This window comes from Primulina eburnea, chromosome 6 (genome assembly GCF_022965805.1).
Source record: "Primulina eburnea isolate SZY01 chromosome 6, ASM2296580v1, whole genome shotgun sequence".
Lineage (NCBI taxonomy): Eukaryota > Viridiplantae > Streptophyta > Magnoliopsida > Lamiales > Gesneriaceae > Primulina > Primulina eburnea.
Window position 1 is genome coordinate 14,504,279 of NC_133106.1, and position 8,620 is coordinate 14,512,898.

Consider the following 8,620-nt stretch of genomic DNA (forward strand, 5'->3'; position numbering starts at 1 on the left):
TAATCTGATCCATATCTGAACATGGTCCAATCTAATTCATATCAATGATATCACGATACAATCGAAATCATTACTGAATCTGATCAATCTCAATCAATACTGAATCTGATCAATATTAATCTACTGATGTTTCGACGGAATAACAATAAAATCTGAATAACCCCGTCAATTTCAACATCACAAATATAATACTAGAACTCATAATCAATACCCTTACAATTCATAATCTGAACTAGTCACCGAGGCACACGCGTTGCGTGTGTCATGAATATATGATGTTAATATATTAAACATTCATGATATTACAACATCATGACACTAAAACCTTTTGTGTTTTGTCAAATTTTTCAATCAAAGTAATTCATCATTCATATATTTGGATCCTACTCCTATAATAGAAAAATTTCGCAAAGCACAAAATGTTTTAATGTCATGATTTTATAATATCACGAATATATAAAATGAGACCATAAAGAATATTTTAAAAATATACAGTAATTCCATATTGATTTATTAATTTAACAAAATACGGTTGTTTGAAATGCATCATCAAATGATCACTTCTTAATGAGTTTCACGATCTTACGTTTCGAGATAAACCTCATGAGACCTATTATATATTCAAAAGATTTATGTATATAGCTTGCATCTGTATAAAGATAAAGTAAATGTCACAATTGGATATAACCATAAAATATTAATAAAATAAAGATTATTTTTACATAAGAGTTAACAAAACCCAAGTCACAAATTCGCTCACTTGACACATACTATAACAAAATGCTCCAAGGCTTTGACTTGCATTTATTGGTGGATATCTAATTATGTAACACAAAATCTGGATGAAATGACTGAAGGTTTACCCTATCTGCATATATAAAGTTGAAAAACATAAAAAATATGATACTATGGGAAATGTTAATTCAAAAGAGATAACAAAATCACCAAAAACAACAACAAAAATACCATAAATGCAACATGAGACTTGCTGGAATTCTTAATCTTTAAAACAGTCCTCGTTTTCCTTGTCCATCTTCAATGCACACACAAATACACAAAACAAAAAATTAATCGGTATTAGAAACAAAAGTAATTGCATGATATCTAGGAATTTATAGTTTTATACTGTTCAGGTTCTCAACTGTGATTGAACTTTAAAGTAATATTTTTACACATCCTGATTCTTCGAAACAAATGGAAAATAAATTAATATTTATGAAAGTATTATATGTTGTGTTCAGATTGAACAAAGTTGTAATCACAAAAGAGTAGTACAATGCTAAAATCAAAGAGACAATATAGAGTTTAAACTTTGCAAGTTTATGATAACTTATCACTTAAATCGAGCAAGTTAATAACCACCGAACAATTTCCTATGCTCACAACCATTGTAATTTCTGCCCTCACCTTCAGATTCTCTGTTCCTACAACTACAGGGTACAACTATATGTTTCAGGTTTAAGCTTAGTTTGAAAACATAAATCCAACATTTACCCATATATCTTCAATAATTTCAGGTTTAAGGCCGATAAGACCACTTAATTCGATCAAAATTAAAGTAACCGTAGGGTGTTGCAGCGGCAGTCGTGGGCAGATGAAGTAGTTTTGGAAGGGAAGAGGCGGAGGCGAGACCTGGAATTTGAAATGCTTAACGGTTCATAAATCACACTTGCTATACAGTCTTTCCCTCTTTAGAGCTTAGCTTTCGGCTACAATCCCCAAAATATCATTTATAATGTCTGAATTATTTCGGGTCTTCTATAGGTTTGAAATGCTTAAAAGAAAACTACAGCGCAAACAAACAAATAAGAGAATGGTAAAAGCAAATAAATCCATCTTTTTTACTCGGTGACCCTAAACCAAGAATTGCACAACTGAAATACATAAAATTCTTCCCGTATGCTCGGTCTTTCTCAGCCTAGTAGACCAAACAACTTTCTCTTACTTTTGCACACAGCTTCAACTTTTCTACTGGTTTCAATCTAGTCAACTCGGACACATTATCCCATTGTTCCTTCTTTATACTAAAAGTTATTAAAGAAAACCTAAATAATTGCTTTCCGAAAATGAAATATAAACAAAAACAGAAACTTTCAAAAAACATCCAATTGCTACATTGTGCTGAATTACACTCCATAAATAGGCTCCCTGCATAACTTGGATACATCATTATCGCAATTAGAAAACTAAAACCCCGTATTTTCATTAAAAAAATATAACTGAAATTTCCCATCAACTTCTCCAATCACAACCATTCATATCTTCATTTACACAGTTGCATCCACAATAACTATAATCCAAAGAGTTCTAGCAAAGGCGCGTGAAAATTACAAAAATTTGTCAATAAAAATAAATATACATCACAAAATTTCTGCAAAATCATAAAAAATGTCACCTTTAGCGCAAAGCGCCATGTCTTCGAAAAACCCTCAAAAATAACCCAAAGATTCAGGAATATAAGAAAATCAATCAGTCGAGATTAACCAGTAATGATGAAAAGCACTGATTCTATATAAATTTTACGCTGAGCGGGGAGATGGCGGATTTCTAACGGTTGTGATGGCGGAGAAAAATGAATGAAAAACGGGGACAATTATGCGATTCGACCCTTTCCAACTCAACCCCTCAATTATAGAGTAAATGTCTCGTTTGGCACTTGGGAGGGAAGAAATAATCTGATTGGAACTTCAAAAAGCGTGGAGAGGTGGAGTGCAGATGAAGTGGGCTCGGAAGGGAAGAAACGGAGGCGAGACCTGGAATTTGAGATGATTTTGTCAAAGAAATATATCTAAAAATGAAGAAAGTAGAATGAAGTTTCAGTGTCTCGTTTGGGAGAGAAGAAATAATCTGATTGGAACTGGAAAAAACGTGGAGAGGTGGAGTGAGGGTAATTTAGGTAGATTCAAAAACAGACCAAGACACCATTTAGTTACTCTAATATGCTTAACTTTAATAAATAGTAAAAGATAATAGCACAACTCTGATATCGAATCTCAACTAAATCAACTCGGAAATTCATAACAATTTCATAAAAAGTCTGTTCTTTAATCTGACTTCAATTATACCATATCTACGGTAGCAGAAACACCATATCTGAATCATATTCAATTCTGACAATATCATAAATTCAAATTTTGTCTAAACGTAATAAAACTTACGTCCGGTTGTAGCCTGCGTCGATAGGAACTCAGTACTGAAGTCGGATTCAAAATCAGACGAACGGATCGTTCACAATCTCCAAATTTTCCCTCAATTTCCTTTTTCCTTTCTCGTTTCCCTTTTTCTTTCTTGCTGAGGGAGGAATGGCTGATATATATATATATATATATATTTATACATCCATCTCGTGCATGCAAGGCAAGTGGCATCGTGTATATTCTGCACGTTGTGCGCGCACAAAGTCGCGCATATGCGCCAGTTATAAAAACTAGCATTTTGTCTTCTCGCGCATATGCGCCAATCATTCCGCGCATATGCGCCAATCATTCTGCCAAACCCGCGCATGTGCGCCATTTATGTCGTGCATATGCGCCGATCATTCTGGACGGGTCGCGCATATGCGCACCTTATCTTGCGCATGTGCGCTGATGCTACTGGATGTTCCGCGCATGTGCGCGCTTGCATGTCGCGCACGTGCGCCAATCCTACTCTTCACACAAAATGTGAATTCTTTTCCTGCTCTCCCTATCTGATCTGTTCCGCTTATAATCATATCAATTATCATCCATGATTATAATAATCATTTCCAAATTTTTTCAGATTAACCGGATTAATTTCTCGGGCCTTACATTTCTCCCCCTCTTAGATCTGAGTTCGTCCTCGAAGTCGCAAGTAATCAATTCAGATATATCAGAAGAAATGTATACAGAGTTTAAATTATAACTCATCTCAATGAATCTGTTCTGAAATCTCAATCTTATATTAGATGCTATTTCTAAAAATAGCTCTGATAAAGTCAATCTCGCAATACTGGTTATACAACATCCGTATATACCAAACCATAGCTCATAGCAAATCATTACCATCAGCTGCTATCAAATCTGTTTATCCCGTGTCAAGGATATATTAAGTCTTCAGTCTCGAATACCAATCGTCACCATCCGACGTTGGTATATTATGTCTGTCTGGTCTGAGCTATCTTCAGTCTCTTCTGAATTTGCTACATTTTCTTTATTATATCTTTGACCGTATCAGATCCTATCTCAGGTATCTCCGAGATATTATCCTCATACCAAGGAAATCGGCAATACTCACTGTACAATATATCATCTGTAACTATCTCACTATCCATCTGATAATCTGAATACAATTATCCAGCGACCATATGTCATATCAATCAGTGCTAGTATCCAGCACTGCAGCTTCCGGAATATCTTCCAATATCTGGATAGTACCCTCTGACTATCTGTAAGGCTCGAAGATTTAGTTATCATAATCAGATGGATTTGTTGATAATTAAGATAATTGTAGATGTATTTCATTGGACTAGAAAAGAAAGGGAAATGTATAATAAAGATGTGAAAGATAGTCAAAAGAATAAGTAAGGCCGAAGCTATGGCGCATATGCGCGAAGGAATGCGCGCATATGCATGAGAATTCCAGTAGCATTGGCGCATATGCGCGGAAAGAGTGGCGCATATGCGCGACATGTACAGCAGCCTTGGCGCATATGCGCGAGAGTAGTGGCGCATATGCGCGGAGCGTCCAGAACCATTGGCGCATATGCGCGAGTTTAGTGGCGCATATGCGCGAGTGCTAAATCTGCCGAGACAGTAGGTTCGGCGCATATGCGCGAGTAATGCCGCGCATATGCGCGAGACGTGTATTGCAAAGAAAAAGCCATGTGTTCGAAACATGCAAAGTATATATATGATTTGCCTCGATTTCTTCTCAATTGCAGCAGAAGGGTTCGAGATTTCAGAGGGAAGAAAAGCTTTCAACTTTCTTTTCACTTTCAAATTGTGATTTTGCAAGATTTAGCAATCCAAAATTAAATCCGACTTCGGTTTTGAACTCCTCTCTTTATTAGCTACAAGGTGATGTAAGTTTTCTTCAATTCCAGCATGTTTTGAAATATATATGTTGGGAGAATTATGGTTTAAGCTTTAGAATGTGTTCTTGTAGTTATTGACACCGTAGAAATACAATCGGATCGAAGAACGGATATTGTATGCTATTATTACGATTTTCAGCATGTATAGAATGAAGTATATGCAGATTTTGAGATCTTGACTTGGATATTGTGATGATTATGAATTGAGGATATAGTTTTGTGTTGATTATGTTGTATTGATTTGACCGGTGTCGAGAATTACGTCGTTATGCCGTCAAATTGTATCAAGATCAAGTATTGAGAGTGGATAGGTGTTGATTTGGATTAGTAATTGATAAATTGTGTATCAACATTCCATTTCAGATTCATCTTACCTCACTCGACATCGAGACCTCGACATCGATAAAGGTGTAACAAAAAAAGGTATAAGTCATGTTTCGTTTGGGGAGATGTAACTCAAATAAGATATTATTTGAGTTTCCCAACCAAAATCACATACTAGTATTATTAGATATATTGTAACATGTTTATGAATTGTGTATAGCATTATATTCAATCTTTTAACATGTTTATGCTTTGATTTCAGAATTGTATTCAAGCATGTATGATCAGTGTGATATTCAGATATGAATATGATTATACGTTGTTTACATATTGATATTCATTGCATCTAAGATAGGAGAGTCTTTGACAGGCATTGTCAAATAGCTAGACGTTTCGGTGTATCTCAGCATAGGAGTAGGTATTACTCTTATTGCCGCCGTTGATACAGCTCAGACCGAAGTCTAGGAATGAGACGTACATTACCCCGATTGGAGGGTAGGTAGTGACGTCTTATTCACACCGGGATCCCTAGAGTTCTAGTCGAGTCGAGTCCAGACATGGTTTGATTCGCATTGCATTGCATGTGCATATGAGGTCATTCATGATAGCATGTTTCATGTTTAATTGATTATATGCATGTATACATGTTTATACTGGGATTTGTTCTCACCGGTTTTCCGGCTGTTGTTATGTCTGTATGTGTGCATAACAACAGGTGGGGCAGGATCTGGGTCACGCAGAGGATGAGAGATGGACATAGCGTGGTGATCTCGGGCATAGCAGAAGAACTAGTAGTTGTACTTTTGGCATGTACTGTATTTAATTACTAGTTGTCGAATATGGTTTGGAACCAGACATATTTGTATTTTATGTTTGTATATTATGTTGTTGAATAACATAGAGACTTCTTATGTTAGCTTCCATTTGAGTTAATGTAAAAAGAAAAATTTGACCCACTTTTTATATTAATGATCCTTTTTAATCCCAAAGAAAAGAATTAGAGCCCGGGTCCCCACACTATCTGTCAGTCGGTGGAGCATATATAAGAAAACTTATGGCATATTCTGCCACAAGTACAAAATCAAGTAAAATCACAATCTGATATAATCTACCGTGGCATTCTGATTACTCTGACCACTTCTCTGACATCGATCTGTGTAATCTGGTCATGTTTGTACGTCATCTTGTACAAACTAATAGATATAGATTGAACAATCTGTCAATCACAATCATATCATATCACAATCTAGAAAGTATTATAATGGTCTTATTACGAAATTCATCGAATTATACTCCCCATGTCTAGTCAGAAATATACAAATTCTGTAATAAATCTTCTGATCTCTATCTTTCTATCTTCTTTTATTGGCGATTCAGACATTTCAGTACAAATTCTGCCAACATTTCAGCATAAATTCTGCCATAACTGATTTAATCTGTCTATATCAAAATTGTCTGTACGAATTATCATACACTTTCTGTTACTACAGAGAAAACTGAATCCACTACTGTGAGTTTCTGACACCATCTGTCAATTCAGATTCGAACTATTTGATACAAAAAATCAGTTAATAATATAAATTAAAGAAAAATACCTACCTGGTATTCGGTTCTGATTATCAATATCAAATTCTGTTGTACAATTCTGAAACATTTGGCATCACACAATAATCATTCTCATACAGTAAAAATCACATATCTACTACTCTGATCGATGCTCTGCTCTGATTATCGAATTCAAGTTCTGAACATTCTGATTGAATTTCTAAACTGCTGTAATTCTCGAATTTAATTCTGATTCGGTTTGAACTGTAAATAATCTCAACGGTTCATAATGATCTGTATCAAATACGGCTGTAGAAATATAACAATACTCAGGCATACACAAAACAACAATCGTATATGATAATCTGTCAATTCAGACCAAAAATAAGTTTCTGACATTTCTGACATTCTGAAATTTCTTATCTTTCTGATCTTTCTGATATCGGTATCATTCTCAGCCACTGATCACAATCTCAACTGTGTCAAAATCAATGGGTATACTAATTTCAGATAACGCATACTCTGAATACAATCTGTTTCAAGCAGGATTCATATCTGAATAATTTCTGTATACAATAATCACAGTTCTCAGAATAATACAATTTTCAGATATTCGATTCAGTCAATCAGATGCTGCAAATATATCCCATATCATAGATATAACGAGCATGAAATCAACAGAGTATGTCTGATTATACTGAAACATGCCATAGAGAAACACTAAATCAGATGTAACTCCTGGTCGATATTCTTCTACTAATCTTTCAATTTTTTTTTTCATTCTGTACATTCCATATCCTTCTGTACTGAATTCTAAAACAACAACCAGTACTTGATATTAATTCAATTCTGAAATTTATCTTTCTGATACAAAACAAATCTAAAATCATATCTGGGCAAACATCGGCCAGCTTGTACATCACTGGCAAATCTGCCAATGCTAAGCTCGATTTCAGTACGTCTACTGTATACATAAGGATACCATCTGTTCCTTTCTGTATCAGTCGAGTCATAGATAATACAAATATCAAAGGAATTCTAAATCTAGAATCCTTACCGTGAAATCTCTACTCATCAGCCATATCTGGTCTGAATCTTATACTCTCATGAAAAGAATCTATAATAGTTCTGTACTTGTTTAGCATATTAATATCAATAATGCAATCAAATCAGAAACACAAGTACATCATAATCTAACTCAATCTCGTTCTCATCTTACTGTAGTATACAATATTTTACAAAAATCTCTGATATCAATCTTTCTTTCCCAGAAGGTAAAGACATCAATACTACAGTAAGTACAAACCCAACAGGTACATCATATATCAATGCAACTCAGTCAAAGATAATCGTAGAAAATGCATTAGTATATAAATCAATACATATGCATCATACTCATAAAAGATCAATACCTGTCACTATATCATCAAGTGTGCCCTGGGTCTGTTCCTCGATCACTGCCACCAGATGATTCTGCTCCCTTAAATCTTCGGGAACCTCTCTGTGGACAAACTCTAGCAAAGTGTCCCCGCTGTTTGCAGATATTGCAAATGCCAGTCACTCCCTGGCATTGCTCTGTAGGATATCTTCCTCCACAAGCTCTGCAATATACGCCAGTATAACTCGGGCCGGAAACACTGGAGCTAGATGAACCACTCGGTTCACTTCCCAACTTCTTAGACTGTTTCTTCTGAATTT

General features: G+C 35.2%; 1 long non-coding RNA gene across 3 annotated transcripts; it reads right to left on the minus strand.

Moving 5' to 3' along the window:
- Nucleotides 1-218: 218 nt before the first annotated feature.
- Nucleotides 219-2,968, minus strand: LOC140833340 (uncharacterized). 3 transcript variants are annotated; one of them, XR_012118420.1, is made up of 4 exons: nt 2,396-2,968; nt 1,564-1,709; nt 967-1,033; nt 219-868 (listed from the first exon to the last, which is right to left on the minus strand). It is a non-coding gene; the product is annotated as an uncharacterized lncRNA (long non-coding RNA). The 3 variants fall into 3 exon arrangements; XR_012118419.1 differs by having other exon boundaries at nt 1,564-1,632; nt 2,396-2,966; XR_012118418.1 differs by lacking the exon at nt 1,564-1,709 and having other exon boundaries at nt 2,396-2,962.
- Nucleotides 2,969-8,620: the final 5,652 nt, after the last annotated feature.